Source organism: Oncorhynchus gorbuscha, linkage group LG16 (assembly GCF_021184085.1).
Source record: "Oncorhynchus gorbuscha isolate QuinsamMale2020 ecotype Even-year linkage group LG16, OgorEven_v1.0, whole genome shotgun sequence".
Lineage (NCBI taxonomy): Eukaryota > Metazoa > Chordata > Actinopteri > Salmoniformes > Salmonidae > Oncorhynchus > Oncorhynchus gorbuscha.
The window spans coordinates 80,461,592-80,486,751 of record NC_060188.1 but is presented as its reverse complement, the minus strand read 5'-3'; the positions used below and the strand labels follow the sequence as shown (position 1 = coordinate 80,486,751).

The window sequence follows — 25,160 nt, the reverse complement described above, 5'->3', positions numbered from 1 at the left end:
GTTGTTTTGTTATTCAGTATTCAGTTTACTTTATTAAAAAGATGAACATGTACCACGCGGCGCATTGGTCCTCACCTTCTTCCACCAGCAACAGATCCTACATCTGTATGACTGTGTCATAACATCACAGTATTGAAGTATAGAACACAGATTATGACCACATCATAACATTGTACGGCAAAATCCAGGGTGGGGGTCAGAGACAATGATGCAATCTATATGATGTAATCTATATCATGCCTATGGTAAGAGAGGAGGGGAATTCCTTGCGTTGAGACTGAGATAGGTAAGGATGGTGTAACAACGCATTGTTTAACAACATACTTTAGCACCCTGTTCATTGAAATCCGGTTTCCAGGTTTTAGAGATAAGTGAAAAAGATCACTTTCCCCCAGAAGCAGTAAAGCATGCCTGAAATAAGGGAGATATTCTGTTGCAGTTTCTTTTGGTTTCACTGGAAACACTGTGTTGATGAGTACATGAATCCAATAAGAATTCTGTCTGCACAAGAAGAATGAAGTTGTAAAAGGTGTGAGAGCCTTAATTTGCTGCTAATTCAGGTTCACATTGCTGAAAGTTGGAAGACCTAGATTATGATTTGTGATTTTATTAGGATCCCATTTGCCGACGCCAATGGAGACAGCTTGTCTTCCTGGGTTCTGACACATAACGAAACAACATTAGACAAAAATACTTTACAATTTAAATACATTTAAAAACAATTGGATGATTGGAAGACAAAATATGATATTTAAGAGGAAATTAGAAAACGCTATTTAGGAGGGAGGAGGAAGAGGAAATGGGAGGAAGAAGAAGACAAGGGAGGAGGAGGACGAGGACGTCTCTCAGTCGTCCGTGTCTTTGACGGTGTTGTCATTTAGGAGGACGTGCCAGCGCTCGATCTTCTTGTCTTTGTTCTTGAGACATTCGTACCAGTGCTTCAGACACTCCCCCTTGGCTGTGATGCCCAGCTGGCATCCACCTGGAGGGAGATAAGGTTTTTAAATATATTATTTTGAAGTCGGCTTAAAATCTGCACAATATTGTTTGTTAAATATAAAAATCAGTAACTACAAGTACATTCATTATGCCATCTCAACTGAACTCACCAATTAAATAGTTGGATTTCTCAACTCACCAATGAAAAACGCTGGGTGTGCCCATGTTATAGACCCAACTCACCAATGAAATCGTTGGATGTTCCCATGTCATAGTCCCAAACGGAGATGTCCAGGATCTTCTTGGCCAGCTCACCATGTTTGATCTCATAGCTGAACTCCTGCAACACAACTTCAGCCATCAGACTCCATTTCTCAGTGCATAGACACAGACTGCCATTAGACTCTGTATTAATAAAACAATGGCCTTGAACCTGATATTGTGCTGTTAGAGACAGATATGGAGGGGACACTAACCTCATTGAACTCTGGGTTGAGGGTCTTCTTCTTGATCTGTGTCTTGTTCTTGGCTTTCTTCCCCATGTCTGGTTTCAGGCAGCTGCAGGTCACAATCACAGGAAAGAATCAATCAATAAACCAATCAATCAATTCATCCATCAATATTTTACTGCTGTAGGAAAAAGAGATATTACAGAGAGGAAACATAATCCGTCATGTTGAGAGGTATGTTAGAACATGTACATCTTGACGAAAGGGTCTGAGTATCCATTAGAGTCCATAGCTGCCAGGTGAGCACAGCGCACCACTCCCACTATCAGACGACCCTGCTGGGTGCTGTAGGTTAAAGAGACCAGGATACGACCCCTCTCCTCTGCTTCATCCTCCTTTACCTGTAGGACACACACAGGCATGAACACACACACAAAAAGGTTTACAAGTACATTTACATCCACTACCATAAGAATTCTTCCCAAGGAGATTTACATATCAAAGACAGTCATGTACAGTATGTATAGATATAATCTCTCTGCTACTGGTCATGTATTCACCTGGTCAGTCATGTGCACTGAGTGGACAAAACATTAAGAACACCTGCTATTTCCATGACACAGACTGACCAGGTGAATCCAGGTGAAAGCTATGATCCCTTATTGATGTCACCTGTTAAATCCACTTCAATCAGTATAGATGAAAGGGAGGAGACAGGTTAAAGAAGGATTTTTAAGCCTTGAGACAATAGAGACATGGATTGTGAATGTGTGCCATTCAGAGGGTGAATAGGTAAGACAACAGAACCTGGTAGTAGGTGCCAGGTGCACCGGTTTGTGTCAAGCACTGCAACGCTAAACAGTTTCCTGTGTGTGTCAATAGTGGAAAGAAAGAAATCATGCAGATGACACCAGAATTCAGCTACTATCTTATGTGTGAACGTCAAGTGTAAACCTTGAGTACCGTGTCAGGTGTGAACATCAAGTGTAAACCCTGAGTGTCAAAATCAAATCACATTTGATATGTCACATGCGTCGAATACAACAGGTGTAGACTTTACTGTGATATGCTGAATACAACAGGTGTAGACTTTACTGTGATATGCTGAATACAACAGGTGTAGACTTTACTGTGATATGCTGAATACAACAGGTGTAGACTTTACTGTGATATGCTGAATACAACAGGTGTAGACTTTACTGTGATATGCTGAATACAACAGGTGTTTAGACTTTACTGTGATATGCTGAATACAACAGGTGTAGACTTTACTGTGATATGCTGAATACAACTTTAGGTGTAGACTTTACTGTGATATGCTGAATACAACAGGTGTAATACAACAGACTTTACTGTGATATGCTGAATACAACAGGTGTAGACTTTACTGTGATATGCTGAATACAACAGGTGTAGACTTTACTGTGATATGCTGAATACAACAGGTGTAGACTTTACTGTGATATGCTTACTTACAATCCCTTAACCAACAATGCAGTTTTAAGAAAATATGGTTAAGAAAATATTTACTAAATAAACTAAAGTAAAAAATGTATTATAAAAAAGTAACACAATAAAATACCAATAATGAGGCTATTAAAAGTGGGTACCGGTACTGAGTCAATGTGCGGGGATACAGGTTAGTCGAGGTAATTTGTACAGTCGTGGCCAAAAGTTTTGAGAATGACACAAATATTAATTTTCACAAAGTTTGCTGCTTCAGTGTCTTTAGGTATTTTTGTCAGATGTTACTATGGAATACTGAAGTATAATTACAAGCATTTCTGTCACGCCCTGACCTTAGAGACCCTTTTTATATCTCTATTTTGGTTTGGTCAGGGCGTGAGTTGGGGTGGGCATTCTATGTTTTGTGTTTCTATGATTTTCTATTTCTATGTTTTGGCTGGGTATGGTTCTCAATCAGGGACAGCTGTCTATCGTTGTCTCTGATTGGGAACCATACTTAGGTACCCTTTTTCCCACTTGTGTTTGTGGGAAGTTAACTTAGCCTTAAGCTTCACGGTTTGTTTTGGTATGGTTTATTGGCGACATCTACTAAGAAAAGTATGTATGCTCACCACACTGCACCTTGGTCCTCTTCTTTTGATGGCCGTGTCAAAGGCTTTTATTGACAATTACATGAAGTTGATGCAGAGTCAATATTTGCAGTGTTGACCGTTCTTTTTCAAGACCTCTGCAATCCGCTCTGGCATGCTGTCAATTAACTTCTGGGCCACATCCTGACTGATGGCAGCCCATTCTTGCATTATCATTCTTGCTTGGAGTTTGTCAGAATTTGTGGGTTTTTGTTTGTCCACCCGCCTCTTGAGGATTGACCACAAATTCTCAATGGGATTAAGGTCTGGGGATTAAGGTCTTTTCCTATCCATGGACCCAAAATATCGATGTTTTGTTCCCCGAGCCACTTAGTTATCACTTTTGCCTTATGGCAAGGTGCTCTATCATGCTGGAAAAGGCATTGTTCGTCACCAAACTGTTCCTGGATGGTTGGGAGAAGTTGCTCTCGGAGGATGTGTTGGTACCAGTCTTTATTCATGGCTGTGTTCTTAGGCAAATTGTGAGTAAGCCCACTCCCTTGGCTGAGAAGCAACCCCACACATGAATGGTCTCAGGATGCTTTACTGTTGGCATGACACAGGACTAGGTGAGTAGCGCTCACCTTGTCTTCTCCGGACAAGCTTTTTTCCGGATGCCCCAAACAATCGGAAAGGAGATTCATTAGAGAAAATGACTTTACCCCAGTCCCCAGAAGTCCAATCCCTGTACCTTTTGCAGAATATCAGTCTGTCCCTGATGTCTATCCTGGAGAGAAGTGGCTTCTTTGCTGACCTTCTTGACACCAGACCATCTTCCTAAAGTCTTCGCCTCACTGTGCGTGCAGATGCATTCACACCTGCCTGCTGCCATTCCTGAGCAAGCTCTTTACTGGTGGTGCCCCGATCCCGCAGCTGAATCAACTTTAGGAGACGGTCCTGGCACTTGCTGGACTTTCTTGGGCGTCTTGAAGCCCCTTCACAACAAATGAACCGCTGTCCTTGAAGTTCTTGATGATCCGACTAATGGATGATTTGGGTGCAATCTTACTAGCAGCAATATCCTTTCCTGTGAAGCCCTTTTTTATGCAAAGCAATGATGACGGCACGTGTTTCCTTGCAGGTAACCATGATTGACAGAGGAAGAACAATGATTCCAAGCACCACCCTCCTTTTGAAGCTTCCAGTCTGTTATTCAAACTCAATCAGCATGACAGCGTGATCTCCAGCCTTGTCCTCGTCAACACTCACACCTGTGTTAACGAGAGAATCACTGACATGATGTCAGATGGTCCTTTTGTTGCAGGGCTGAAATTCAGTGGAATTTTTTGGGGGGGATTCAGTTAATTTGCATGGGAAAGAGGGACTTTGCAATTAATTGCAATTCATCTGATCACTCTTCATAACATTCTGGAGTATATGCAAATTGCCATCATACAAACTGAGGCAGCAGACTTTGTGAAAATTAATATTTGTGTAATTCTCAAAACTTTTGGCCATGTCTGTACATGTAGGTAGCGGTAAAGTGACTATGCATTCAGGTGTAAATCTTAGGTATGAAAGTCAAGTGTAAACCCTGAGTACTGTGTCAGGTGTGAATCCCGTCTCGGGTGAGTCTTACCTCCTCCTCGTAGAGAGCCATGCCCCGGGCTGAACCTCCTGTGCCTGCCTTCTTCACCTGGGACAGGAGGGAGTTTGGGGGTGAGATCACTTCTATCAGTATTATTAACAGTTGGATCCCCAATGTACCGGTGGTTCAGTGGTTCAGTGGTTAGACAACCGTCTCCAGACATCATGGACACCCACTGTTGTAGTTCCTACCTGGACCACCCTCTCTAAACACACACTGTTGTAGTTCCTACCTGGACCACCCTCTCTAGACACACACTGTTGTAGTTCCTACCTGGACCACCCTCTCTAAACACATGCTGTTGTAGTTCCTACCTGGACCACCCTCTCTAGACACACACTGTTGTAGTTCCTACCTGGACCACCCTCTCTAAACACACACTGTTGTAGTTCCTACCTGGACCACCCTCTCTAAACACATGCTGTTGTAGTTCCTACCTGGACCACCCTCTCTAAACACATGCTGTTGTAGTTCCTACCTGGACCACCCTCTCTAGACACACGCTGTTGTAGTTAAAAATAAAAAATTAAAAAATAAATAAAAATATGCCATTTAGCAGACGCTTTTATCCAAAGCGACTTACAGTCATGTGTGCATACATTCTACGTATGGGTGGTCCCGGGGATCGAACCCACTACCCTGGCGTTACAAGCGCCATTTCCTACCTGGACCACCCTCTCTAGACACATGCTGTTGTAGTTCCTACCTGGACCACCCTCTCTAAACACATGCTGTTGTAGTTCCTACCTGGACCACCCTCTCTAGACAGACGCTGTTGTAGTTCCTACCTGGACCACCCTCTCTAGACACATGCTGTTGTAGTTCCTACCTGGACCACCCTCTCTAGACACACGCTGTTGTAGTTCCTACCTGGACCACCCTCTCTAGACACACGCTGTTGTAGTTCCTACCTGGACCACCCTCTCTAGGCACATGCTGTTGTAGTTCCTACCTGGACCACCCTCTCTAGGCACGTGCTGTTGTAGTTCCTACCTGGACCACCCTCTCTAGACACCCACTGTTGTAGTTCCTATCTGGACCACCCTCTCTAGGCACATGCTGTTGTAATTCCTACCTGGACCACCCTCTCTAGACACACGCTGTTGTAGTTCCTACCTGGATCACCCTCTCTAGACACACGCTGTTGTAGTTCCTACCTGGACCACCCTCTCTAGGCACACGCTGTTGTAGTTCCTACCTGGACCACCCTCTCTAGACACACGCTGTTGTAGTTCCTACCTGGACCACCCTCTCTAGACACACGCTGTTGTAGTTCCTACCTGGACCACCCTCTTCAGACACACACTGTTGTAGTTCCTACCTGGACCACCCTCTTCAGACACACACTGTTGTAGTTCCTACCTGGACCACCCTCTTCAGACACACACTGTTGTAGTTCCTACCTGGACCACCCTCTTCAGACACACACTGTTGTAGTTCCTACCTGGACCACCCTCTCTAGACACACACTGTTGTAGTGCCTACCTGGACCACCCTCTCTAGACACACGCTGTTGTAGTTCCTACCTGGACCACCCTCTCTAGACACACGCTGTTGTAGTTCCTACCTGGACCACCCTCTCTAGACACACACTGTTGTAGTTCCTACCTGGACCACCCTCTCAAGACACACACTGTTGTAGTTCCTACCTGGACCACCCTCTCTAGACACACGCTGTTGTAGTTCCTACCTGGACCACCCTCTCTAAACACATGCTGTTGTAGTTCCTACCTGGACCACCCTCTCTAAACACACGCTGTTGTAGTTCCTACCTGGACCACCCTCTCTAAACACATGCCGTTGTAGTTCCTACCTGGACCACCCTCTCTAAACACATGCCGTTGTAGTTCCTACCTGGACCACCCTCTCTAAACACATGCCGTTGTAGTTCCTACCTGGACCACCCTCTCTAAACACATGCCGTTGTAGTTCCTACCTGGACCACCCTCTCTAGACACACGCTGTTGTAGTTCCTACCTGGACCATCCTCTCAAGACAGACACTGTAGTTCTTCATCTGGTTGGCTTTGAGTTTCTTCAGAGCAACACGCGTCTCTCCAATGAACTCATTGTGTCCAAACTTGTCCATATCACTCACCGACAGCCTGGAAGCAGGAAGAGGAGTTTTACTCTCTTATTATTTTGTCATTTTATTCCCCTTTTTCTCCCCAATTTTGTGATATCCAATTGCGATCTTGTCTCATCGCTGCAACTCCCCAAATGGCTTGGGAGACGCGAAAGTCGAGTCATGCTTCTTAACACCTGCTCACTTAACCCAGAAACCAGCTGCACCAATGTGTCGGACGAAACACTGTTCAACTGACGACAGCTTGCAGGTGCCCGGTCCTCCACAAGGAGTCGATAGAGCGCAATGAGCCAAGTAAAACCCCCCCGGCCAAACCCTCTCCTAGCACAGACGACGCTGGGCCAATTGTGCGCCACCCTATGGGACTCCTGGTCACGGCCGGTTGTCACGGTGGGATCGAACCCCAGGCTGTAGTGATGTCGCAGGCTGTAGTGACGACCGCTGCGCCACTCGGGAGGCCCAGGAAGAGGAGTTTTATTCTCTTACTCTCTTCTTGCATCACAGAACAGTTTTTATTCTCCTTTTTCCCTTTAGCTCTGGGAAATCGTACTGATTTAAATGGAGAGCCACTGAACAAAACTGGACCAATATCACTGGAATCATTTCAGATGGCCCAGTGGGTCACTCATACAGTATATCCAGTAGTGGTATGGTTGAGGCTGTTATTACCGTAGTGTTCTGCGTTGCATGTCGTCATCAGTGATACCGTGGTACACTAGAGTCTCATTCCACACTGGGTTCAGAGTGCCCTTCAGGGTCTTAGTACTGCAGCTTGTTAGACTGGAGGAAACGGGGAGAGGGGGAGGGGAGAGACAGGGGAAGAAATAGAGCAGGAGACAAAGGGAGATAAATGGAGAGAGACAGAGAGAGAGAGATTTTTCTTATTTTCACTTAGTGCAAAGTTTGTTCGACTTTTAGACTGTCTAACAGACTGTGGAGAGAAGATGAATAGATATACAGTACATGATTACTTCACCGGGGGAATGTCTGTGTCAACAGGAAGCAGGAGTACAGGCCTACTGTGTGGTCCAGTGGTTAAAGATCCCAGCACAGATGTACAGCCTAAGCTACCAGAGTCAGTATTGGGTTCGAATTCGACCCATGCCCTTCTAACATACAAACTCTCCCTGTTTTTCTGTCTCCTCTTCACTGTCCTATCTCATTTTTAAAAAATACATCAAACCAGGGCTACAACACAAAGACAAGATTATAGGAAACCAGAAGTGTTGAAGTTACCTTACTGGCTCCAGGTAAGAGGTGCAGCTTGACGTAGGGGTCTGCTAGTCCGTTAGAGTCCATTGGCTTTAAACCCTGTGAGATAGAGGGAGAGTGAGAGAAAGCGAGAGCAAGATGTCATCAAGGCAAAGGGTGGCTACTTTGAAGAATCTCAAATATAAAATATATGTATATTTGTTGCACACTATTGGTTAATACATGATTCCATATGTGTTATTTCATAGTTTATGTCTTCACTATTATTCTACAATGTAGAAAATAGTAAAAATAATTTTAAAACCCTGGAATGAGTAGGTGTCCAGAATTTTGACTGGTACTGTGTATGCGTATCCACTGTGTCGTGTGTGTGTTTTTACCTTGGCTTTGACTATGTTGCAGTGCAGCGTGTTGTTCCCCTGTTTATAATGCAGAATGAACTCCAGCAACCCCAGCATGGCTGATGGACAGAACAAAATAATGACAAAATAAATTCAGATTGGTTTCTGCTACCAACAAAGAGATAGGGAGAGGCAATAACAGAACCACAGAGAGAGGGAGAGGCAATAACAGAACCACAGAGAGAGGGAGAGGCAATAACAGAACCACAGAGAGAGGGAGAGGCAATAACAGAACCACAGAGAGAGGGAGAGGCAATAACAGAACCACAGAGAGAGGGAGAGGCAATAACAGAACCACAGAGAGAGGGAGAGGCAATAACAGAACCACAGAGAGAGGGAGAGGCAATAACAGAACCACAGAGAGAGGGAGAGGCAATAACAGAACCACAGAGAGAGGGAGAGGCAATAACAGAACCACAGAGAGAGGGAGAGGCAATAACAGAACCACAGAGAGAGGGAGAGGGAATAACAGAACCACAGAGAGAGGGAGAGGCAATAACAGAACCACAGAGAGAGGGAGAGGCAATAACAGAACCACAGAGAGAGGGAGAGGGAATAACAGAACCACAGAGAGAGGGAGAGGCAATAACAGAACCACAGAGAGAGGGAGAGGCAATAACAGAACCACAGAGAGAGGGAGAGGGAATAACAGAACCACAGAGAGAGGGAGAGGGAATAACAGAACCACAGAGAGAGGGAGAGGCAATAACAGAACCACAGAGAGAGGGAGAGGGAATAACGGAACCACAGAGAGAGGGAGAGGCAATAACAGAACCCCAGAGAGAGGGAGAGGCAATAACGGAACCACAGAGAGAGGGAGAGGCAATAACGGAACCACAGAGAGAGGGAGAGGCAATAACGGAACCACAGAGAGAGGGAGAGGGAATAACGGAACCACAGAGAGAGGGAGAGGGAATAACAGAACCACAGAGAGAGGGAGAGGGAATAACAGAACCACAGAGAGAGGGAGAGGCAATAACAGAACCACAGAGAGAGGGAGAGGGAATAACAGAACCACAGAGAGAGGGAGAGGCAATAACAGAACCACAGAGAGAGGGAGAGGGAATAACAGAACCACAGAGAGAGGGAGAGGGAATAACAGAAACACAGAGAGAGGGAGAGTGTGTGTACATTAGAACACGTGTATTTTATGGTTGTTCTACGCAAAGGAATTGTCTGTAGAGCTCTGAGACAGGATTGTGTTGAGGCACAGATCTGGGGAACGGTACCAAAACATTTCTGCAGCATTGAAGGTCCCCAAGAACACAGTGGCCTCCATCATTCTTAAATGGAAGAAGTTTGGAACCACCAAGACTCTTCCTAGAGCTGGCTGCCTGGCTGAGCAATCAGGGGAGAAGGGCCTTTGTCAGGGAGGTGACCAAGAACCCGATAGTCACTCTGACAGAGCTCCAGAGTTCCTCTGTAGAGATGGGAGAAACTTCCAGAAAGACAACCATCTCTGCAACACTCCAATCAAGCCTTTATGGTAGTAGAGTGGCCAGACGGAAGCCACTCCCCAGTAAAAGGCACATGACAGCCCACTTGAAGTTTGCCAAAAGGCACCTAAAGGACTCTCAGACCATGAGAAACAAGATTCTCTGGTCTGATGAAACCAAGATTGAACTCTTTGGCCTGAATGCCAAGCGTCACGTCTGGAGGAAAGCTGGCACCATCCTTACGGTGAAGCATGGTGGTGGCAACATCATGCTGTGGGGATGCTTTTCAGCAGCAGTGACTGGGAAACTAATCAGGATTGTTCCCTAATCAGGAAAGATGAACAGAGCAGTACAGAGAGATCCTTGATGAAAACCTGCTCCAGAGCACTCATGACCTCAGACTGGAGCGAAGGTTCACCTTCCTACAGGAAAACGACCTTAAGCACAAGTCTCTGAATGCCCTTGAGTGGCCAAGCCAGAGCCTGGACTTGAATCCGATCGAACATCTCTGGAGAGACCTGAAAATAGCTGTGCAGCAACGCTCCCCATCCAACCTGACAGACCTTGAGAGGATCTGCAGAGAAGAATGGGAGAAACTCCCCAAATACAGCTGTGCCTTGTAGCGTCATACCCAAGAAGACGCAAGGCTGTAATCGCTGCCAAACATGCTTCAACAAAGTACTGAGGAAAGGGTCTGAATACCTACAGTTGAGTCGGAAGTTTACATACACCTTAGCCAAATACATTTAAACTCCGTTTTTCACAATTCCTGACATTTAATCCTAGTAAAAATTATTGGGTCAGTTAGAATCACCACTTTAATTTAAGAATGTGAAATGTCAGAATATATTTCAGCATGTATTTATTTAATCACATCCCCAGTAGGTCATAAGTTTACATACACTCAATTAGTATTTGGTAGCATTGCCTTTAAATTGTTTAACTGGGGTCAAACGTTTCAGGTAGCCTTCCACAAGCTTGCCACAATAAGTTGGGTGAATTTTAGCCCATTCCTCCTGACAGAGCTGGTGTAACTGAGTCAGGTTTGTAGGCCTCCTTGTTCGCATATGCTTTTTCAGTTCTGCCCACAAATGTTTTATTGGATTGAGGTCAGGGTTTTGTGATGACCAATACCTTGACTTTGTTGTCCTTAAGCCATTTTGCCACAACTTTGGAAGTATGCTTGGGGTCATTGTCCATTTGGAAGACCCATTTGTGACCAAGCTTTAACTTCCTGACTGATGTCTTGAGGTGTTGTTTCAATATTTCCACATAATTTCCCTTCCTCGTGAAGCCATCTATTTTGTGAAGTGCACCAGTCCCTCCTGCAGCAAAGTGTTATGCAGGTGAATGAGGACCCAAAAGCGACTTGGCGAAAACAGAGTCTTTAATCCAGTTTAAGGAAATAGCAATACTCCTAGACAAATCGGAGCGGTAAATAAAGCAAAAGAAACAATTTCACTCGTAATCACGAGAACTGACTGGAGACTCGATAATGAACTGCAGGTTGCCTCAGGAAGGCACTTGACCGTAGCAGACTCAGACACCTGCTCACCACGCAGCATCTGAGGGAAACACGACACGACAGGGCGATACAAAGACACAGCACGGTGAACAGTATACAAGGATCCGACAGGACAGAAACGGAAAACAAGGGGAGAAATAGGGACTCTAATCAGGGGAAAAGATAGGGAACAGGTGTGGGAAGACTAAATGATTGATTAGGGGAATAGGAACAGCTGGGAGCAGGAACGGAACGATAGAGAGAAGAGAGAGAGAGAGGGAGAGAGAAAAAAGGGAACGAACCTAAAAAGACCAGCAGGGGGAAAACGAACAGAAGGAAAAGCAAAATGACAAGACAATATAAGACAAAACATGACAGTACCCCCCCACTCACCGAGCGCCTCCTGGCGCACTCGAGAGGAATCCTGGCGGCAACGGAGGAAATCATCAATCAGTGAACGGTCCAGCACGTCCCGAGACGGAACCCAACTCCTCTCCTCAGGACCGTAACCCTCCCAATCCACTAAGTATTGGTGACCCCGTCCCCGAGAACGCATGTCCATGATCCTACGTACCTTGTAAATAGGTGCGCTCTCGACAAGGACGGGAGGGGGAGGGAAGACGAACGGGGGTGCGAAGAAAGGGCTTGACACAGGAGACATGGAAGACAGGATGGACGCGACGAAGATGTCGCGGAAGAAGCAGTCGCACAGCGACAGGATTGACGACCTGGGAGACACGGAACGGACCAATGAACCGCGGAGTCAACTTACGAGAAGCTGTCGTAAGAGGAAGGTTGCGAGTGGAAAGCCACACTCTCTGGCCGCAACAATACCTTGGACTCTTAATCCTACGTTTATTGGCGGCTCTCACAGTCTGTGCCCTGTAACGGCAAAGTGCAGACCTCACCCTCCTCCAGGTGCGCTCACAACGTTGGACAAACGCTTGAGCGGAGGGAACGCTGGACTCGGCAAGCTGGGATGAGAACAGAGGAGGCTGGTAACCCAGACTACTCTGAAACGGAGATAACCCGGTAGCAGACGAAGGAAGCGAGTTGTGAGCGTATTCTGCCCAGGGGAGCTGTTCTGCCCAAGACGCAGGGTTTCTGAAAGAAAGGCTGCGTAGTATGCGACCAATCGTCTGATTGGCCCTCTCTGCTTGACCGTTAGACTGGGGATGAAACCCGGAAGAGAGACTGACGGACGCACCAATCAAACGACAGAACTCCCTCCAAAACTGTGACGTGAATTGCGGACCTCTGTCTGAAACGGCGTCTAACGGGAGGCCATGAATTCTGAACACATTCTCGATGATGATTTGTGCCGTCTCCTTAGCGGAAGGAAGTTTAGCGAGAGGAATGAAATGTGCCGCCTTAGAGAACCTATCGACAACCGTAAGAATCACAGTCTTTCCCGCAGACAAAGGCAGACCGGTAATGAAGTCTAGGGCGATGTGAGACCATGGTCGAGAAGGAATGGGGAGCGGTCTGAGACGACCGGCAGGAAGAGAGTTACCTGACTTAGTCTGCGCGCAGTCCGAACAAGCAGCCACGAAACGGCGCGTGTCACGCTCCTGAGTCGGCCACCAAAAGCGCTGGCGAATAGAAGCAAGAGTGCCTCGAACACCGGGATGACCAGCTAACTTGGCAGAGTGAGCCCACTGAAGAACAGCCAGACGAGTGGAAACAGGAACGAAAAGAAGGTTACTAGGACAAGCGCGCGGCGACGCAGTGTGCGTGAGTGCTTGCTTAACCTGTCTTTCAATTCCCCAGACTGTCAACCCGACAACACGCCCATAAGGAAGAATCCCCTCGGGATCAGTAGAAGCCACAGAAGAACTAAAAAGACGGGATAAGGCATCAGGCTTGGTGTTCTTGCTACCCGGACGGTAAGAAATCACAAACTCGAAACGAGCGAAAAATAACGCCCAACGAGCTTGACGAGCATTAAGTCGTTTGGCAGAACGGATGTACTCAAGGTTCTTATGGTCTGTCCAAACGACAAAAGGAACGGTCGCCCCCTCCAACCACTGTCGCCATTCGCCTAGGGCTAAGCGGATGGCGAGCAGTTCGCGGTTACCCACATCATAGTTGCGTTCAGATGGCGACAGGCGATGAGAAAAATAAGCGCAAGTATGAACCTTATCGTCAGACTGGAAGCGCTGGGATAGAATGGCTCCCACGCCTACCTCTGAAGCGTCAACCTCGACAATGAATTGTCTAGTGACGTCAGGAGTAACGAGGATAGGAGCGGACGTAAAACGTTCTTTTAGAAGATCAAAAGCTCCCTGGGCGGAACCGGACCACTTAAAACACGTCTTGACAGAAGTAAGAGCTGTGAGAGGGGCAGCAACTTGACCGAAATTACGAATGAAACGCCGATAGAAATTAGCGAAACCTAGAAAGCGCTGCAACTCGACACGTGACCTTGGAACGGGCCACTCACTGACAGCTTGGACCTTAGCGGAATCCATCTGAATGCCTTCAGCGGAAATAACGGAACCGAGAAAAGTAACGGAGGAGACATGAAAAGAGCACTTCTCAGCCTTCACGTAGAGACAATTCTCTAAAAGGCGCTGGAGAACACGTCGAACGTGCTGAACATGAATCTCGAGTGACGGTGAAAAAATCAGGATATCGTCAAGGTAGACAAAAACAAAGATGTTCAGCATGTCTCTCAGAACATCATTAACTAATGCCTGAAAAACAGCTGGCGCATTGGCGAGACCAAACGGCAGAACCCGGTACTCAAAATGCCCTAACGGAGTGTTAAACGCCGTTTTCCACTCGTCCCCCTCTCTGTTGCGCACGAGATGGTAAGCGTTACGAAGGTCCAACTTAGTAAAGCACCTGGCTCCCTGCAGAATCTCGAAGGCTGATGACATAAGGGGAAGCGGATAACGATTCTTAACCGTTATGTCATTCAGCCCTCGATAATCCACGCAGGGGCGCAGGGTACCGTCCTTTTTCTTAACAAAAAAAAACCCCGCCCCGGCCGGAGAGGAAGAAGGCACTATGGTACCGGTGTCAAGAGACACAGACAAATAATCCTCGAGAGCCTTACGTTCGGGAGCCGACAGAGAGTATAGTCTACCCCGAGGAGGAGTGGTCCCCGGAAGGAGATCAATACTACAATCATAAGACCGGTGAGGAGGAAGGGAGTTGGCTCGGGACCGACTGAAGACCGTGCGCAGATCATGATATTCCTCCGGCACTTCTGTCAAATCGCCAGGTTCCTCCTGAGAAGTGGAGACAGAAGAAATGGGAGGGATGGCAGACATTAAACACTTCACATGACAAGAAACGTTCCAGGATAGGATAGAATTACTAGACCAATTAATAGAAGGATTATGACATACTAGCCAGGGATGACCCAAAACAACAGGTGTAAAAGGTGAACGAAAAATCAAAAAAGAAATTGTCTCACTGTGGTTACCAGATACTGTGAGGGTTAAAGGTAGTGTCTCAAATCTGATACTGGGAAGATGACTACCATCTAAGGCGAACATGGGCGTAGGCTTGTCTAACTGTCTGAAAGGAATGTCATGTTTCCGAGCCCATGCTTCGTCCATGAAACAACCCTCAGCCCCAGAGTCTATCAAGGCACTGCATGTAGCACCCGAACCGGTCCAGCGTAGATGGACCGACATAGTAGTACAGGATCTAGATGGAGAGACCTGAGTAGTAGCGCTCACCAGTAGCCCTCCGCTTACTGATGAGCTCTGGCCTTTACTGGACATGAATTGACAAAATGTCCATCAAATCCGCAATAGAGGCACAGGCGGTTGGTGATCCTCCGTTCCCTCTCCTTAGTCGAGATGCGAATACCTCCCAGCTGCATGGGCTCAGTCTCTGAGCCAGAGGAGGGAGATGGTTGCGATGCGGAGCAGGGAAACACCGTTGACGCGAGCTCTCTTCCACGAGCTTGGTGACGAAGATCTACCCGTCGTTCTATGCGGATGGCGAGAGCAATCAAAGAGTCCACACTGGAAGGAACCTCCCGGGAGAGAATCTCATCTTTAACCACTGCGTGGAGTCCCTCCAGAAAACGAGCGAGCAGCGCCGGCTCGTTCCAGTCACTAGAGGCAGCAAGAGTGCGAAACTCTATAGAGTAATCCGTTATGGATCGATCACCTTGGCATAGGGAAGCCAGGGCCCTAGAAGCCTCCCTACCAAAAACTGAACGGTCAAAAACCCGAATCATCTCCTCTTTAAAGTTCTGGTAATTGTTTGAACAATCAGCCCTTGCCTCCCAGATAGCTGTGCCCCACTCTCGAGCCCGGCCAGTAAGGAGTGAAATGACGTAAGCAACCCGAGCTCTCTCTCTAGAGTATGTGTTGGGTTGGAGAGAGAACACAATATCACACTGGGTGAGAAAGGAGCGGCACTCCTTGGGCTGCCCGGAGTAGCAAGGTGGGTTATTAACCCTAGGTTCCGGAGGCTCGGCAGACCAGGAAGTAACAGGTGGCACGAGACGAAGACTCTGGAACTGTCCAGAGAGGTCGGAAACCTGAGCGGCCAGGTTCTCCATGGCATGACGAGCAGCAGACAATTCCTGCTCGTGTCTGCCGAGCATGGCTCCTTGGATCTCGACGGCAGTGTTACGAGCGTCTGTAGTCGCTGGGTCCATTCTTTGGTCGGATCCTTCTGTTATGCAGGTGAATGAGGACCCAAAAGCGACTTGGCGAAAACAGAGTCTTTAATCCAGTTTAAGGAAATAGCAATACTCCTAGACAAATCGGAGCGGTAAATAAAGCAAAAGAAACAATTTCACTCGTAATCACGAGAACTGACTGGAGACTCGATAATGAACTGCAGGTTGCCTCGGGAAGGCACTTGACCGTAGCAGACTCAGACACCTGCTCACCACGCAGCATCTGAGGGAAACACGACACGACAGGGCGATACAAAGACACAGCACGGTGAACAGTATACAAGGATCCGACAGGACAGAAACGGAAAACAAGGGGAGAAATAGGGACTCTAATCAGGGGAAAAGATAGGGAACAGGTGTGGGAAGACTAAATGATTGATTAGGGGAATAGGAACAGCTGGGAGCAGGAACGGAACGATAGAGAGAAGAGAGAGAGAGAGGGAGAGAGAAAAAAGGGAACGAACCTAAAAAGACCAGCAGGGGGAAAACGAACAGAAGGAAAAGCAAAATGACAAGACAATATAAGACAAAACATGACACAAAGCACCCCCACAACATGATGCTGCCACCCCCGTGCTTCAAGGTTGGGATGGTGTTCTTCAGCTTGCAAGCCTCCCCCTTTTTCCTCCAAACATAATGATGGTCATTATGGCCAAACAGTTCTATTTTTGTTTCATCAGACCAGAGGACATTTCTCCAAAAAGTACAATCTTTGTCCCCATGTGCAGTTACAAACCGTAGTCTGGCTTTCTTAGGCTGGTTTTGGAGCAGTGGCTTCTTCCTTGCTGAGCAGCCTTTCAGATTATGTCAATATAGGACTCCTTTAGCTGTGGATATAGAACATTTTGTACCTGGTTCCTCCAGTATCTTCACATGGTCCTTTGCTGTAGTTCTGGGATTGATTTGCACTTTTCGCACCAAAGCACGTTCATCTCTAGGAGACAGAACGCATCTCCTTCCTGAGCGGTATAATGGCTCCGTGGTCCCATGGTGTTTATACTTGCATACTATTGTTTGTATAGATGAATGTGGTACCTTCAGGCATTTGGACATTTCTCCCAAGGATGAACCAAATTTGTTTTCTGAAGTCTTGGCTGATTTCTTTTGATTTTCCCATGATGTCAAGCAAAGAGGCACTGAATGACATCCATAGGTACACCTCCAATTGACTCAAATTATGTCAATTAGCCTATAAGAAGCTTCTAAAGCCATGACATCATTTTCTAGAATTTTCCAAGCTATAAAGGCAGAGTCAACTTAGTGTATGTAAACTTTTGACCCACTGTAATTGTGATACAGTGAATTATAAGTGAAAAAATCTGTCTGTAAACAATTGTTGGAAAAATGACGTGTGTCATGCACAAAGTAGTAGTCCTAACCGACTTGCCAAAACTATTGTTTGTTATTAACAAGAAATGTGTGTAGTGGTTGAAAGAATCATTAAAACTTGTTTAAGTGTATGTAAACTTCCGACTTCAACAATAAATGTGATATTTCCATATTTTTTTACACACAAAAATTTTAAACATTATTTTTGCATTGTCATCATGGGTTATTCTGTGTAGATTGATGAAGGGAATTTTAAAAAATCAATTTTAGAACAAGGTTGCAATGTAACTAAATGTGGAAAAAGTTGAGGGATCTGAATACTTTCCGAATGCACTGTAGGTCGGGGTAAAGTGACTAGGCAACAGGATATATAATAAATAGTAGCAGCAGCGTATGTGATGTGTCAAAAGAGTTAGGACAAAAAGGTCAATGCTTTAGCAGTCTTATGGCTTGTGGGTAGAAGCTGTTTAGTGTCCTGTTGGTTGCATACTTCGATACCGCTTTAAAAAATATATGTATAGTGTATGCAAATGTAGTGGGGAGTGGGGAGGTAAGGCAATAAATAGGCCAGAGAGGCAAAATAATTACAATTGAGCATTACTCCTGTAGTGATAGATGCGCAGATGATGATGTGCAAGTAGAGATACTGGGGTGCAAAAGAGCAAGAGGGTAAGTAATAATATGGGGATGAGGTAGTTGGGTGTGCTATTTACAGATTGGCTGTGTACAGGTACAGTGATCGGTAAGCTGCTCTGACAGATAAATCTTAAAGTTAGAGAGGGAGATATAAGTCTCCAGCTTCAGAGATTTTTGCAATTCATTCCAGTCACTGGCAGCAGAGAACTGGAAGGAAAGGCGGCCAAAGGAAGTGTTGGCTTTGTGGGTGACTATTGAAATATACCTGCTGGAGGGCGTGCTACGGGTGGGTGTTGTTATGGTGACCAGTGAGCTGAGATAAGGTGGGGCTTTACCTAGCAAAGACATATAGATGACCTGGAGCCAGTGGGCTTGGTGACGGATATGTAGTGAGGGCCAGCCAACGAGAGAATGCAGGTTGCAGTGGTGGGTAGTATACGGGGCTTTGGTGACGAAACAGATGACACTGTGATAGACTACATCCAGTTTGCTGAGAAGAGTGTTGGGGGCTATTTTGTAAATTACATCCCCGAAGTCCAGGATCGGTAGGATAGTCAGTTTTATGAGGGTATGTTTGGAAGGAGGCTTTGTTGTGAATTAGGAAGCCGATTCTAGATTTAATTTTGGATTGGAGATGCTTTATGTGAGTCTGGAAGGAGAGTTTACAGTCTAACCAGAAATCTAGGTAATTGTAGTTGTCCACATATTCTAGATCAGAACCGTCCAGAGTAGTGATGCTAGTCGGGCGGGAGGGTGTGGGCAGCGATCGGTTGAAGAGCATGCATTTAGTTTTACTTGCATTTAAAAGTAGTTGGAGGCCACGGAAGGAGAGTTGTATGGTGCTGAAGCTCATTTGGAGGTTTGTTAGCACAGTGTCCAAAGAATGGCCAGGTGTATACAAAATGGTGTTGTCTGCGTAGAGGTGGATAAGAGAATCACCAGCAGCGAGAGCAACATCATTGATGTATACAGAGAAAAGAGTCAGCCCGAGAATTGAACCCCATAGAGACTGCCAGAGGTCCGGACAACAGGCCCTCCTTTGACACACTGAACTCTATCTGAGAAGTAGTTGGTGAACCAGACGAGGCAGTCATTTGAGAACCCAAGGCTATTGAGTCTGTCGATAAGAATGCGATGATTGACAGTCGAAAGCCTTGGCCAGGTCAATGAAGACGGCTGCACAGTATTGTCTTTTATCGATGGCAGTTATGATATAATTTAGGACCTTGAGCGTGGCTGAGGTCCACCCATGACCAGCTCGGAAACCAGATTGCATAGTGGAGAAGGTACGGTGGGATTCGAGATGGTCGGTGATCTGTTTGTTAACTTTTAGAAAGGCAGGGCAGGATGGATATAGTTCTGTAACAGTTTGGGTCTAGAGTGTAGACCGGGGGGGGGGGGGGGGGGGGGGGGGGGCAAGTTGCTGCAGGGGGGTGCTGAGATGTTGGCCTTGGTAGTGGAAAGCATATGCTTATTGTAATTATCAATTGCCGTGTGGCAGCAGAGAGAACAGTCTATGACTTGGGTGGCTGGACTCTTTGACAATTTTTAGGTCCTTCCACTGACACCGCCTGGTATAGAGGTCCTGGATGGCAGAGAGCTCAGCCCCAGTGATGTACTGCACCCTACTCAGCACTCTCTGTAGCACCTTGCGGTCGTGTTCCTTGCAGTTGCCATATCAAATGGTGGTGCAGCTCTCAAAGGTGCAGCTGTAGAACTTTTTGAGGATCTGAAGGCCCATGCCGAATCTTTTCAGTCTCCCGACGTGGAAGAGGCGTTTTTGTGCCCTCTTCACAACTGTGTTGGTGTGTGGGGACTATGATAGGACCTTAGTGATGTGGACACCTAGGAACGTGAAGCTCTCGACCCGCTCCACTTCAGCCAAGTCAATGTGAATGTGGACGTGCTCGGCCCTCCGTTTCCTGTAGTCCACGATCAGCTCCCTTGTCTTGCTGACGTTGAGGGAAAGGTTGTTGTCCTGGCACCACACTGCCAGGTCACTGACCTCCTCCCTATAGGCTGTCTCATCGTCGGTGATCAAGCGAACCACCATTGTGTCGTCAGCAAACTTAATGATGGTGTAGAAGTTGTGGGTGAACAAGGAGTACAGGAGGGGACTATTCATGCACCCCTTACGGGCCACCGTGTTGAGGGTCAGCGTGGCAGGTGTGTTGTAACCTCTAACCCCTAAACCTAATTTTAACCCTAACCATCATTTTAACCCTTAACCTAACCTCTAAGCCTAAAATAGGCTTTTTCCTTGTGGGGACATTCAAATTGTCCTTGTTTTAGTATCTGGTCCCCACAAGGATAGTAAAACCAAACACACACACACACACACTCACTTACTGGATTCATCAGAGTCGTATTCGTTGTCATTGTCTTCGTTGGGAGCAAGGCCTGTTGGTGGTGCCATGCTGGGTTTGGGGGCAGGAGTGGGTTTCTCCTCCCTGACTAGGGAGGAGAAACCTGTGGGCTGTGGGAAACCTGTGCTGTGGGCATCTGCTCTTCTGTGGTGCAGGGGCTGACAAAGAGAAATACAGATATCTAGCCAGTCTCAATTTCAAAGCAGAAGCGATTATGCAAGTTAGTCGTTGGTGGCAATTGGTAGGTTAACAAAACCAAAGTTGTTTCTTCTTATCCACTGACTGCTTTCAGAGGGGAGAAGGCAACACATATGTCATTTTGTAATTTGGGTGAAATGTCCCTTTAATCATACCCTGTGCTGTGACTGTGTCAGCTGGAGCTGGTGGGTTCTCTCTTCCCCTGGCTGTGGGAGGTCTGGAGCCTAACTGTCTTTCCATCTTCACCACTTCCTCCACCACGGCAGGGCTAACCTGGGCCTCAGCAACGCCCTCTAGTGTCTGAGCAGAGCTATTGCCCTCTGGGTCATGTTGCTCCGAACTGGAGTATGGGGGCTCATCAGTGGGCTCTGAGACAGAGAGAGGAAGATTACATTTTGAAATATATATGTCCTCGATACCCAACATCTGAGACAAACTAAAAGCTTTTGCTTTTACCTCTCATACAAGTCCAACTAGTAGTGAAATGGAAATGCTTGTTTCCACTGCTCACCTTGGTTTTGTATGTTGGAGTAGGAGTTATCCTGCTGCTCCTGCCGCTCTGTGTAGTCCTCTGCACCAGGGTCTGACTGGTAGCTGGGCTGGGTACGGGGATAGGGCTGGGCACTGGGCTGGTGATGGGAATGGGTAGGGGTCTGGGTATGGGGGCTCTCTGTACCTGTCCCTCTGGGCCTGGAGATGGGCAGGGGAGCAGGGAGGACTTGCTGGGGTTGTCCCTTAAAGAACCATGCTCCAGAACGCTTCAACATCTAGACATAAAACGAGAGATGGAGAGACACAGAGGAAGAGAGAGAGAGGGAAGAGATGTAGAGAAAGAATGAGAGAGATCGCAGGAGATATAGAGAGAGGGAGAGGGAGAGAATTAGATGGAAAGAGAGAAAATGAGATGGAGGGGGGGTAGCGTGCTTAGCAGATGAGTTATCGCACATTGATTGACAAGTAGGACCATTTAATTAAAGGTTCTGAAACATAGTGACTGAACCAGCTGAACCCTCATCTCCCTCCTTCTCTCATCTACCCATTCACTCTCTTCCCCCTTCACTCTCTTCCTCTCTCCCCCTTCTCTCTCTTCCTCTCTCCCCCTTCTCTCTTTAACCCCGTATCTTCCTCCTCCTCTCTCTTTTACCCCTTATCTTCCTCTCTCTCCCCTTCTCTCTCCATCTGTCTCTCCATTTAGATTTTGAAGGGACAAACAACCACAATTGTTTCTCATAAGAGGGAATATTCAATGGAGGATAATTAGAGGGTACTGAGAATTATTATTAAAATGATTAAAGCTACTGACTGTCTCTCCACCCCTTCTTTCCTCCCCTCATCACTCTCCCCTTGTCTCCTCCCCTCTCTGCCCCTCAAGCCTCTCCACCCCTTCTTTCCTCCCCTCATCACTCTCCCCTTGTCTCCTCCCCCTCTCTGCCCCTCAAGCCTCTCCACCCCTTCTTTCCTCCCCTCATCACTCTCCCCTTGTCTCCTCCCCTCTCTGCCCCTCAAGCCTCTCCTCTCACTTCTTTCCTCTCTCTCTTTCCACCTCACCTCTTGATGTTCACTGCAGATCCTACAAACCCACACTGGAGATGACGAACAGCTGTTCTGAATCCCACACTTACTGCACATGTGCTGGAGGCAGAAACACGCACGCACACGCACACGCACACACACACACAGGTCTCTTGAGGCAGTGCAGGTACACACACAATTTTACAGTTCATGAAGTGAATGGACAGGATAATCTCTAAGTAACAAGAACTAGAAAGTAGAACAAAAGAAAGTAACAAAATAATGAGTTACAAGAGTTACAGGAGTTACAGGAGTTACAGGCAGTGAAAATTCTTTAAAGTACTACCCAAGTAGTTGTTTTGGGTATCTGTACTTAACTTTACTATTTATATATTTTACCTTTACTTCACTACATTCTTAAAGACAATTATGTACTTTTTACTGAATACATTATCCCTGACACCCAAAAGTACTCGTTAAATTTTGAATGCTTAGTAGGACAGGAACATTTTCTAATTCACACACTTATCAAGAGAACATCCCTGATCATCCCTACTGTCTATGATCTTGTGGACTCACGAAACACACATGCTTCATTTGTAAAGGATGTCTGAGTGTTGGAGTGTGCCCTTGGCTATCTGTTTAAAAAACAAGAAAATGGTGCCATCTGGTTTGGTTAATATAAGGAATTTGAAATTATTTATACTTTGAATTTTATAGTTAAGTATATTTTAGCAATTACATTTACTTTTGATACTTGTTATTATTAATTTGTTTATTTATTTTTTTACTCCTTTTTCTCCCCAACTTCTTGGTATCCAATGTAACGTTCTGGGTGTAGTGGGTGAGAAGTCAGGTGCAGGAAGCTGAGAGTTCTGGGTAGTGCTAATTTAATGCACAAAACGGCGAACATAAGCCAACCCCACGAAAACACAGGGCGCACAACAAAACAAACGCCCCAAACACGGGGACTTAAACTGTCCAGCAAAACCCACGAAATGGGAAACACGTAACCCACAGACTTGCACACAAGTTACACAAAACAAAGGAACTAAGGTCAGAACGTGACAGTACCCCCCCCCCCCCAAAGGTGTGGACTCCGGCCGCAAAACCTGAACCTATAGGGGAGGGTCTGGGTGGGTGTCTGTCCGGGGTGGCGGTTCTGGCGCGGGACCCCACTCCACCTCACGGCATAACACGGTGCCTGCCCGGTCCCTCTCGCTCTCCGGTAAGCACGGGGAGTTGCTCAGATCTCCTACCTGACTTAGACACACTCCCCATGTGCCCCCTCCCAAAATTTTTTGGGGCTGCCTCTCGGGCTTCCTTGCCAGCCGTGTTCCCTCGAAGCGCTGGCTCCCATTACCTGCTGCTTCCGCTCTCCTGGCTGCCTCCACCTGTTCCCATGGGAGGCGATCCCTTCCAGCCAGGATCTCCTCCCATGTGTAGCAACCCTTGCAGTCCAAAACGTCCTCCCATGTCCAGGAGTCCTGAGATCGCTGCTGCCAGATACCACGCTGCTTGGTCCTTTTTTGGTGGGTGGTTCTGTAACGTTCTGGGTGTAGTGGGTGAGAAGTCAGGCGCAGGAAGCAGAGAGTTCTGGGTAGTGCTAATTTAATGCACAAAACGGCGAACATAAGCCAACCCCACGAAAACACAGGGCGCACAACAAAACAAATGTCCCAAACACGGGGACTTAAACTGTCCAGCAGTTTACCCCTGCGGGTCCAGTCAATGTGTTGTAATGGTCTCTGTAGGTAGGTGTGTTTGTTACCTTCTTGCAGTAGGAACAGAGTACAGAGGTGACTCCCTGCTGTCCAAACGTCTCTCCACACAGCAGACAACGAGACTGACCATCTCCACACGCAGTCTTCTTCATACTGTCCAACCTAGTGGCAAAACGCCTGCAGTACACACACACACACACACACACACACACACACACACACACACACACACACACACACACACACACACACACACACACACACACACACACACACACACACACACACACACACACACACACACACACACACAAAGGACACAGACTGTCCAGACAGGTCGCCAACCGCCTAGAGATCACACAGTATGCACACACACACCCACACACACACACACACACACACACACACACACACACACACACACACACACACACACACACACACACACACACACACACACACACACACACACACACACACACACACACACACACACACACAATTTTCTATTTCTCTCTCGTTCTCGTTCCTCGCTCTCTCTCTCTGTCTGTCTCACCCGATCCTCTCCTGCTCCATGGCCTCTATGGTCTCAGCCCGAGCCAGAACACTGTTGATGATCTCCTTCTCTTCGTCTGTTAGCGTGACCTCCTGAGGACCTCCTCCATGACCTCCACCATGCTGGTACATCCTGCTGACTGACCTGACAGACGGAACGGACACACCGGTAGAATTTGCCGGTCAACAGTACTTAACATCAGATTTGGTCCAGACCAGACCAAAAACCAATATCCGTGGATGTGGAAATCAAGACTAGTCCGGACTGCACCAAAAAGAGACGTCCAAAAGGCTTCGGTGTTGGTCCGTGCTTACTGAGGTGTAGCCTACACTACTGCCTGTTAAATCATTGTATGAATGCCCATCTATGTGGTAATCCTACCGTTTATAGAACACCAAAAAGAGACATCCAAAAGACGTTGGCTCATGTTTACTGGGGTGTAGTCTAACATACCGCAATGCAATTGTATGAATGCCCA

The 25,160-nt window shown here is 46.8% G+C and overlaps 1 pseudogene; it reads right to left on the bottom strand.

Moving 5' to 3' along the window:
- Positions 1-845: 845 nt before the first annotated feature.
- LOC123999840 lies at positions 846-24,813 on the bottom strand (annotated as a pseudogene).
- Positions 24,814-25,160: the final 347 nt, after the last annotated feature.